Source organism: Tinamus guttatus, unplaced genomic scaffold, assembly GCF_059628265.1.
Source record: "Tinamus guttatus ecotype Peru unplaced genomic scaffold, ASM5962826v1 Tinamus_guttatus_pri_ptg001872l, whole genome shotgun sequence".
Classification (NCBI taxonomy): domain Eukaryota; kingdom Metazoa; phylum Chordata; class Aves; order Tinamiformes; family Tinamidae; genus Tinamus; species Tinamus guttatus.
Window position 1 is genome coordinate 5,001 of NW_028290406.1, and position 10,707 is coordinate 15,707.

At 66.3% G+C, this 10,707-nt stretch overlaps 1 long non-coding RNA gene across 1 annotated transcript; it reads left to right on the forward strand.

Annotated features, from left to right (window-relative positions):
* Positions 1-2,495: 2,495 nt before the first annotated feature.
* Positions 2,496-3,927, forward strand: LOC148589993 (uncharacterized). Its single transcript, XR_015914386.1, has 2 exons — positions 2,496-2,568; positions 3,861-3,927. It is a non-coding gene; the product is annotated as an uncharacterized LOC148589993 (long non-coding RNA).
* The last annotated feature ends 6,780 nt before the right edge of the window (positions 3,928-10,707 follow it).

Consider the following 10,707-nt stretch of genomic DNA (forward strand, 5'->3'; position numbering starts at 1 on the left):
GGTGGGTGTTGGGGGTCCTGTGGGTGCTGAGGTGGGATGGGTGGCCATGGTGGGTGTTGGAGGTCCCATGGATGGTGGGGTGGGATGGGTGGACATTGTGGGTCCCATGGGTGCTGAGATGCAGATAGAGGGGCCTGGTGGATGCTGTGCCTCCCATGGGTGCTGGGGTGGGATGGGTGGTCATGCTGGGTGTTGAGGCTCCCATGGGTGCTGTGGGGAAGATAGAGGTGCCCAGGGGGTGTTGGGGCTCCCATGGGTGCTGGGGTGGGATGGGTGGTCATGATGGGTGTTGGGGCTCCCATGGCTGCTGGGTGCAGACTGTGGGTCCTGGTGGGCACAAGGGCTCCCATGGGTCCCGGGGCTGCCATGGTGGGTTGCAGTGGGTCCCGGGGCACCCCTGGGTGCAGGTGGGGGTCGCAGCGGGTCCTGGGTGTCACAGTGGGTCCCGGGGCTCCCCTGGGTGCAGGTGGGCTCCCATGGGTGTCACAGCAGGTCTCACGCTCCCCTGGGTGCAGGTGGGCTCCCATGAGGGGGTCTCTGGGGGTCCTGGGCACCCTTGGGTGCTGGGGTACAGATGGGTAATCTTTGTGGGTCTCAGGGCACCCCTGGGTGCAGGTGGGTTCCCATGGGTGTCACAGTGGGTCCCGGGCACCCCTGGGTGCTGGTGGGGGGTCACAGCAGGTCCCAGAGCTCCCAAGGGTGTCACAGCGGGTCCCAGGCACCCCTGGGTGTCTCTGGGGGTCCCATGGGGGGTCTCTGGGGGTCCTGGGCACCCCTGGGTATCCCTGGGGCTCCCATGGGGGGTCCCTGGGGGTTTGGGGGGTGTCCCCGGGGTTCTTGGGCGCCCCTGGGTGTCTCTGGGGGTCCCATGGGGGTCCCCGGGGGTCTCGGACACTCCTGGGTGTCTCTGGGGGTCCCATGGGGAGTCCCGTGGGGTTTTGGGCACCCCTGGGGGTCCCTGGGGGTTCCATGGGGGGGTCCCTGGGGGTGTCTCTGGGGGTCCCATGGGGAGTCCCATGGGGTTTTGGGCACCCCTGGGTGTCTCTGGGTGTCCCTGGGGGTCCCATGGGGGGTCCCAGGGTCCCATGGGTGTCCCTGGGGGTCCCAGCGGGGGTCCCAGGGGGGTCCCTGGGGGTTTTGGGCACCCCTGGGTGTCTCTGGGGGTCCCAGGGGGGGTCCCTGGGGGTCCCGGGTACCCTGGGTGTCTTTGGGGGTTCCATGGGGGGTCCCGTGGGGTTTTGGGCACCCCTGGGGGTCCCTGGGGGTCCCATGGGGGGTCCCTGGGGGTCTCTGGCACCCCTGGGGGTCCCTGGGGGTCCCATGGGGGTCCCATGGGGGGTCCCATGATGGGTCCCAGGGGGGTCCCTGGGGGTTTTGGGCACCCCTGGGTGTCTCTGGGTTTTCCGGGGGGGGGGTCCCTGGGGGTCCCGGGTACCCTGGGTGTCTCTGGGGGTTCCATGGGGGGTCCCGTGGGGTTTTGGGCACCCCTGGGGGTCCCATGGCGAGTCCCTGGGGGTCTCGGGCACCCCTGGATGTCTCTGGGGGTCCCATGGGGTCCCATGGGGCTCCCACGGGGTCCCGGCGCGCTGTGACGCGGCGGCGCCCGCAGTGTCGGACCTGGCGCCGGGGCAGAGCGGCCTGGACGACATGAAGCTGCTGGAGCAGCGCGCGGAGCAGCTGGCGGCCGAGGAGCAGCGCGACCGGCCCCCGCCACCGCGGGTGGCATTCGTGAGGTGGGGACAGCGTGGGGACAATGGGGACAGCACTGGGGACAGCCGCGGGGACAGCCATGGGGACACCGGACAGCCATGGGGATACGGGACAGCCATGGGGACAGCCCTGGGGACATGGGGACAGCCATGGGGATACGGGGACAGCCATGGGGACAACCCTGGGGACATGGGGACAGCCATGGGGACAGCCATGGGGACACGGGACAGCCATGGGGACAGGGCTGGGGACAGCCATGGGGACATGGGGACACCCCCGGGGACAGCACTGGGGACATGGGGACAGCCATGGGGACAGCCATGGGGACAATGGGGACACCCCCGGGGACAGCACTGGGGACATGGGACAGCCATGGGGACAGCCGTGGGGACATGGGACAGCCATGGGGATATGGGGACAGCACTGGGGACATGGGGACAGCCATGGGGACAGCCATTGGGACAGCCGTGGGGACAGCCACGGGGACACGGGACAGCCATGGGGACACGGGGGGACATGAGGGGACACCCATGGAGACAGCCATGGGGACACGGGGACACCCACGGGGACAGCAGGAACTGCTCTGCCACCCCCGAGGACAGCACGTGGCCTTGGGTGCCCCCCCCAGGGGCCCCCACCCTTGGGTGCCCCCCCCTTCCATGGGCACCCCCCTCCTTGGGTGCCCCTCCAGAGTACCCCCCCCCCCCCACCCTTGGGTGCCCCCCCCCTCGGGTGCCCCCACCCACGGGTGTCCCCGCAGGAGCGAGGCCCAGCGGGAGGCGCTGGCGGCCGCCCTGTCCCGTCAGGGCAACCCCGACGAGATCGACCTGGGGGACGACGAGGAGCCCGAGCCCGACGGTGGGGACGGGGGGGGACACGGGGGGACAGGGGACACGGGAGGGGACATGGGGGGGACACGGGGGGACACGGGGGGACACGGGGGGGACACGGGGGGGGACACGGGAGGGGACATGGGGGGGACACGGGAGGGGACACGGGAGGGGACACGGGGGGACAGGGGACACGGGGGGGACACGGGGGGACATGGGGACATGGGGGGGACACGGGGGGGACGGGGGGGACACGGGAGGGGACATGGGACACGGGGGGGACACGGAGGGACATGGGAGGGACACGGGGAGGACATGGAGGCGACATGGGGCGGGACAGGGGGACACGGGGGGGACACGGGGGGACATGGGGGGGACACGGGAGGGGACATGGGGGGACAGGGGACACGGGGGGGGACATGGAGGGGACACGGGAGGGGACATGGAGGGGACATGGGACATGGGGGGGACACGGGAGGGACATGGGAGGGACACGGGGGGGACACGGGAGGGACATGGGGGGACACGGGAGGACATGGAGGGGACATGGGGCGGGACAGGGGGGACATGGGGGGGACACGGGGGGGACACGGCGGGGACACAGGGAGGACATGGAGGGGACATGGGGGGGGACACAGGGGGACATGGGGACATGGAGGACATTGGGGGAGACACAGGGAGGATATGGGGGGGGCATGGGGACATGGGGGGACATGGGGGAGGGCACCATGGGGGGACATGGCGGGGAGATGGGGGGACCTGGGAGGGGACATAGGGGGGACACGGGGGGAACATGGGGGGACATGAAGACCTGGGGAGGACACAGGGGGACATGGAGGGGACATGGGGGACACAGTGGGGACAGGGGGACATGGGGACACGGGGGGACATGGAGGGGACATGGGGGGACCTGGAAGGGGACATAGGGGGGACACGGTGGGGACATGGAGAGGACATGGGGAGGCACAAGGGTACATAGGGGGACATGGGGGAGGGCACCATGGCGGGGGACACAGGGACACGGCGGGGACACAGAGGGGACACAGTGAGGGGGACATGGGAACATGGAGACATGGGGACACAGGGAAATGGGGACATAAGGGGGACACAGGGACACCATGGGGACATGGGGACACTGGCGGGGACATGGAGACATGAAAACCATGGGGGGGACATGGGGACATGGCGGGTGGGGGGACATGAGGTGTAGGGGACATCTCCGGGGGATCGTGACGGGTGCCAGGCGCCACCTGTGGGTGTCACCGGCTTGGGGGGGGCATTGTCACCCGATTGTCACCCGATTGTCACCTTCCCCCCCAGAGGTGCAGCTGGAGCAGAAGCGGGTCCCCTCCTCCGTCTTCGGTGGCCTCAAGGACGACTGAGACCCCCCCCCCGGCCACCACCTTGGGGACATCCCCCCCCCCCGTGTCACCCCCCCCTTTTTTTTTATGCCACCCTCGTGTCACTCCCTGGTGGCACCCAAGGGTGCTGCCCACCCCCCCCCGCAATTAAACCAATTAAAGGGCCCGCGTCCCCTTTAAGTTACTTTTATTAAGTGACAATGACACTGGGGGGGGGGTGGCACCCCCCCCATCACCCCCTATATACAGGCTGCCCCCCCCCACATATGGACATTCACGGGGGGTGGCCTCAGCCAGCAGCATTGGGGACACCAGGGGGACATTGGGGACATCGTGGGGGGGGGGGACATTGGGAGCCCCCCCCCCATTGCTCAGTTGGGGCTTTGGCACCGGTTGGGGACACAGGGACGGCTGCCACCCCCCCCCCCCGGGTGACACTGTCACTGGCTCCGTGTCACCTCCTGGGGTGGCTCCGTGTGTGTCCTGTCACCTCCCCCCAAGTGACAACCTTTTGGGGTGGCAGCGACAGGGGCCAAGGGACAGTGACTTTGTGCCCCCCCCCCAATGCCACCCTGTCCCCAAGTCCTGGGGACATTTTGGGCCCCCCCCCCGGCCATTTGGGGACACTCAACCATTTTCGGGGGGGACATGCGGCCATTTGGGGACATGTTGGGAGGGACGGAGGACAATTTTGGAGCACCCATTTGGGGACACCCAACAGGAGCCTGTGCTGGAGCCCCAACCTCTTTGGGGCCACCCGGTCACTTTGGGGACATTTGGGGACACGTGGCCATTGGGGGGGGAGGGGGTCAGAAATGCCACCAACCAACTTAAGAGCAGTCCCCTAATCCAGGGAGGGGCCACCTGCCCTTCCAGGTGACATCGGGGACACCTTGAGGGCCACCAAGCCCACGGGCAGCAGCCAGCGCTTCAGGAGGGGACAGGGGACACTTGGGGACATGCGGTGGGGAGCACCCCGGTGCTTGAAGAGCCCCCAAGGCCCTCAAGGGGCTCCCGCCTACGTGAGAGGTGGCAGGGGGACAGGGGACACTTGGGGACATGTTGGGCAGGGGGGGACACCCATCCCGGAGCACCCCAGGCCCTACGGGGAGCACCCAAGTCTTGATGCCCACCCAACATTGAAGACCCTCAAGGAGCTCCCACCTACATATGGGAGACAGTAGGTGGGTGGCAGGGGGACAAGGGACACTTGGGGACATATTGGGGGGACACCCATCCCAGAGCACCCCCATTCACCATAAAGCACCCCCAGGTCTCTCGAGGAGCACCCAAGTCTTGAAGACCATCCAATGTTGAAGACCCTCAAGGGGCTCCCACCTACTTCAGAGACAGCGGGTGGGTGGCAGGGGGACAGGGGACACTTGGGGACATGTGTATGGCGGGGAGGCACCCAAGCCAGAGCACCCTCATTCACTGTAGAGCACCCCAGGTCTCTCAAGGAGCACCCAACCCTTGAAGATCACCCAACTTTGAAGACCCTCATGGGGCTCCCACCTGCCTGGGAGGCAGCAGGTGGGTGTAGGGGGGGATGAATCAGTGTAGGAGGGACAGGGGACACCTGGGGACATGTGTATGGGGGTGGCACCCACCCAGGAGCACCCTCCTCCATGCAGGGAGCACCCAAGTCTTGATGCCCACCCAACGTTGAAGACCCTCATGGGGCTCCCGCCTACCTGGAAGGCAACGGATGGGTGTAGGGGGGGACAGTTGGGGACATGTGCAATGGGGTGGGGGGGGGGGGCCTCCATCCTGGAGCACCCCCATTCACCATAGAGCACCCCAAGTCTCTCGAGGAACCCCCAAGTCTTGAAGACCATCCAATGCTGAAGACCCTCAAGGAGCTCCCACCTACTTGGGAGGCAGCAGGTGGGTGTACGGGAGACAGGGGACACTTGGGGACATATTGGGGGGGACACCCATCCCAGAGCACCCCCATTCACCATAAAACAGCCCCAGGTCTCTCGAGGAGCACCCAAGTCTTGAAGACCATCCAATGTTGAAGACCCTCAAGGGGCTCCCACCTACTTCAGAGACAGCGGGTGGGTGGCAGGGGGACAGGGGACACTTGGGGACATGTGTATGGCGGGGAGGCGCCCAAGCCGGAGCACCCTCATTCACTGTAGAGCACCCCAGGTCTCTCAAGGAGCACCCAACCCTTGAAGATCACCCAACTTTGAAGACCCTCATGGGGCTCCCACCTACTTCAGAGACAGAGGGTGGGTGGCAGGGGGACAGGGGACACTTGGGGACATGTGTATGGGGGAGGGGGAGGACACCCATGCCGGAGCGCCCTCCTCCATGCACTGAGTACCCAACTCTTGGAGACCACCCAACTTTGAAGACCTCCATGGAGCTCCCGTCTACTTGGGAGACAGTGGGTGGGTGTAGGGGGGACGAATCAGTGTAGGGGGCACAGGGGACATCTGGGGACATGTGTATGGGGGTGGCACCCACCCAGGAGCCCCCTCCTCCATGCAGGGAGCACCCAACTCTTGACGCTCACCCAACGCTGAAGACCCTTTTGGGGCTCCCACCTGCTTGGGAGGCAGCAGGTGGGTGCTAGGGGGACAGGGGACACTTGGGGACATGTTGAGGTGGGGACACCCATCCTGGAGCACCCCCATTCACCATAAAGCACCCCAGGTCTCTCAAGGAGCACCCAAGTCTTGAAGACCACCCAACTTTGAAGACCTTCATGGAGCTCCCATCTACTTGGGAGACAGTGGGTGGGTGTAGGGGGGAACGAATCAGTGTAGGAGGGACAGGGGACACCTGGGGACATGTGTATGGGGGTGGCACCCACCCAGGAGCCCCCTCCTCCATGCAGGGAGCACCCAACCCTTGACGCCCACGCAACTTTGAAGACCTTCATGGAGCTCCCATCTACTTGGGAGAACAGTGGGTGGGTGTAGCGGGGGATGAATCAGTGTAGGAGGGACAGGGGACATCTGGGGACATGTGTATGGGGATGGCACCCACCCAGGAGCACCCTCCTCCATGCAGGGAGCACCCAACCCTTGACGCTCACCCAACGCTGAAGACCCTTATGGGGCTCCCACCTGCTTGGGAGGCAGCAGGTGGGTGCTAGGGGGACAGGGGACACTTGGGGACACGTTGAGGTGGGGACACCCATCCTGCAGCACCCCCATTCACCATAAAGCACCCCAGGTCTCTCAAGGAGCACCCAAGTCTTGAAGACCACCCAACTTTGAAGACCTTCATGGAGCTCCCATCTACTTGGGAGACAGTGGGTGGGTGTAGGGGGGACGAATCAGCGTAGGGGGGACAGGGGACATCTGGGGACATGTGTATGGGGGTGGCACCCACCCAGGAGCCCCCTCCTCCATGCAGGGAGCACCCAACCCTTGATGCCCACCCAACGTTGAAGACCCTCATGGGGCTCCCGCTCAACCCTCAAGGGTCAAGCAGCACCCACCAACGCGGGGGGCACCCAGAGGGCGACGGGGTGACTTTGGGGGAGCTACTTGGGGGTGCCGGGTTTCTTGGGGGTGGGCGGCTTCTTGGGCTGCCACAGGTGGCCCTGGATGGTGAAGGCGTCGACGCTCATGGACATGGTCTTGGCCGGGATGCGGCTGAAGCGCTTGCGGTCCGAGTGGTACTTGTAGATGGCCTCGACCATGGGCAGCGTCACCGTGCGCGGCCCCACGCCGGCCAGGCGGGACAGCTCCGGAGGGTCCCCCCCGAGCGTGTAGAGCGCCCGGAACTGGCAGCTCCCGTCGCGGAACAGGATGAGGAAGTGGTTGGCGCTGCTCTTCTCCACCTCCTGCGGGGACATGGACCAAAGGGGGCAGGTGGCACCTAAAGCCCCTTGGGATGGGGCTGAGGGCACCTAAAACCCCTTGAGATGGGCTGAGGGCACCTAAAGGGCCTTGGATGGGGCTGAGGGCACCTAAAGGACCTTGGAATGGGGCTGAGGGCCCCTAAAATCCCTTGAGATGGGGCTGAGGGCACCTAAAACCGCTTGAGATGGGCTGAGGGCACCTAAAGGACCTTGGATGGGGCTGAGGGCACCTAAAGCCCCTGGAGATGGGGCTGAGGGCACCTAAAGGGCCTTGGGATGGGGCTGAGGGCACCTAAAGCTCCTGGAGATGGGGCTGAGGGCACCTAAAACCCCTTGAGATGGGGCTGAGGGCACCTAAAGGACCTTGGGATGGGGCTGAGGGCACCTAAAGGGCCTTGGGATGGGCTGAGGGCACCCAAAGGCCCTCGGCCTCGGGTCGGGTGGCACCCAGAGGCCCCCTGGGGTGTCTGAGGGCACCTCCAGGCCCTGCCATGGGGCAGGGGACACCCCAGGTCACTGATATGGGGTGGGGGCACCCACAGTCCCCCCCGTGTCACCTCCCACCCCTGATCTGATGGCCCCACCATGCCCAGTGTCCCCAACACCCCCGCCAATGATGTCCCCATCACCACTTGGTGTCCCCAGCACCCCAGGGTGTCCCCAATGTCCCCAGCACCCCCCTGCAGTACCCAACACCCTAGGGTGTCCCCAATGTCCCCAGCATCCCCCCCAGTGTCCCCAGCACCCCAGGATGTCCCCAACATCTCCCCGGTGTCCCCATCACCCCTGGTGTCTCCAGCACCCCAGGATGTCCCCAGTGCCCCAGGATGACTCCAATGTCCCCAGCATCTTGCCAGTGTCCCCATCACCCCAGTGTCCCCATCACCCCAGTGTCCCCCGCATCCTCGATGTCCCAGTTGCCCCGCGTGTCCCCGTCACCTCTGGTGTCCCCAGCACCCCTGGTGTCCCCAGTGTCCCCAGCACCTCTGGTGTCCCCAGTACCCCAGGGTGTCCCCAACATCTCCCCGGTGTCCCCATCACCCCTGGTGTCCCCAGCACCCCAAGATGTCCCCAGCACCCACCCTGGTGTCCCCATCACCCCTGGTGTCCCCAGCACCTCAAGATGTCCCCAGCATCCATCCCGGTGTCCCCAGCACCCCTGGTGTCCCCAATGTCCCCAGCACACTCCCCCCCCACAATGTCCCCATCACCCCTGGTGTCCCCAGCACCTCAAGATGTCCCCAATGTTCCCATCACCCCTGGTGTCCCCAGCACCTCAAGATGTCCCCAATATCTCCCCGGTGTCCCCATCTCCCCTGGGTGTCCCCAGCACCTCAAGGTGCCCCTGATGTCCCCAGCACGCCCCCCCCCCCCCGCAATGTCCCCATCACCTCTGGTGTCCCCATCACCCCAAGATGTCCCCAATGTCCCCATCACCCCAGTGTCCCCACTGGGACACCTCCCAGTGTCCCCAGCATCCCAGCATGTCCCCAATGTCCCCAGCATCCCCCCTGGTGTCCCCAGCACCCCAGAATGTCCCCAGCATCCCCCCCCTGGTGTCCCCAGAACCTCTGGTGTCCCCAATGTCCCCAGCACCCCTGCTGACCCCAGCACCCCCGGTGTCCCCATCACCCCAGGATGTCCCCAATGTCCCCATCGCCCCTGGTGTCCTCAGCACCTCTGGTGTCCCCAGCACCCCGGTGTCCCCATCACTCCCGGATGTCCCCAGTGTCCCCAGCACCCCAGTGTCCCCCGCATCCCCACTGTCCCCGTCACCCCTCCCGCCCCGCGCGCTGTCCCCGGTGTCCCCAGGTGCCACCTCGAGGACTCGAAGCTTCTGGGGCTCGTTGGCGCGGCCGGCCAGGCAGCAATGGGCCAGCGCGTTGTGGATCAGGTGCTTGTTGGACTTGGCGCTGGGCTCCTTGTACAGCCGGGGCCCTGGGGACAGCGGGGACAATGGGGACAATGGGGACAGCGGGGACGTTGGGGACATTAGGGACAACGGGGACACCGGGGACAATGGGGACATCGGGGACACCAGGGGCATTGGGGACACCAGGGGCATTGGGGGACAGAGGGGACATGAGGAGGACTTGGCACTGGGCTCCTTGTACAGGCGGGGCCCTGGGGACAGCGGGGACATTGGGGACACCAGGGACAATGGGGACAACGGGGACATCGGGGACATCAGGGACATCGGGGGACAGAGGGACATTTGGGGACATGGGGGAGGGAATGTGGGGACTTGGCACTGGGCTCCTTGTACAGCCGGGGCCCTGGCGACAGCGGGGACAATGGGGCCATTGGGGACATCGGGGACAACGGGGACAATGGGGACAACAGGGACACCGGGGACATCGGGGACACGAGGGGCATTGGGGGACAGAGGGGACATGAGGGGGACTTGGCACTGGGCTCCTTGTACAGCCGGGGCCCTGGCGACAGCGGGGACAATGGGGCCATTGGGGACATCGGGGACAACGGGGACAATGGGGACAACAGGGACACCGGGGACATCGGGGACACGAGGGGCATTGGGGGACAGAGGGGACATGAGGGGGACTTGGCACTGGGCTCCTTGTACAGGCGGGGCCCTGGGGACAGCGGGGACGATGGGGACACCGGGGACACCGGGGACATTGGGGACAATGGGGGACATCAGGGGACAGAGGGACATTTGGGGACATGGGGGAGGGAATGTGGGGACTTGGCGCTGGGCTCCTTGTACAGGCAGGACCTTGGGGACACAGGGGACATTGGGGACACCGAGGGGGCATTGGGGGGACAGGGAGGCATTGGGGCACTGGGGGACATGGGGACAGGGCAGGGATGTGGTGGCACTTGTGCCTTGAGCAGGGGTTGGGGACACTGCAGGGGACACAGAGAGGGGGGCACAGGGTGTCACAGCAGAGGGGACACAGGGAGGGGACAGCCCGGGGGGGGGGGGGGGGGGGGGGGGTGATAGGGCTGTCCCCAAGGGAGG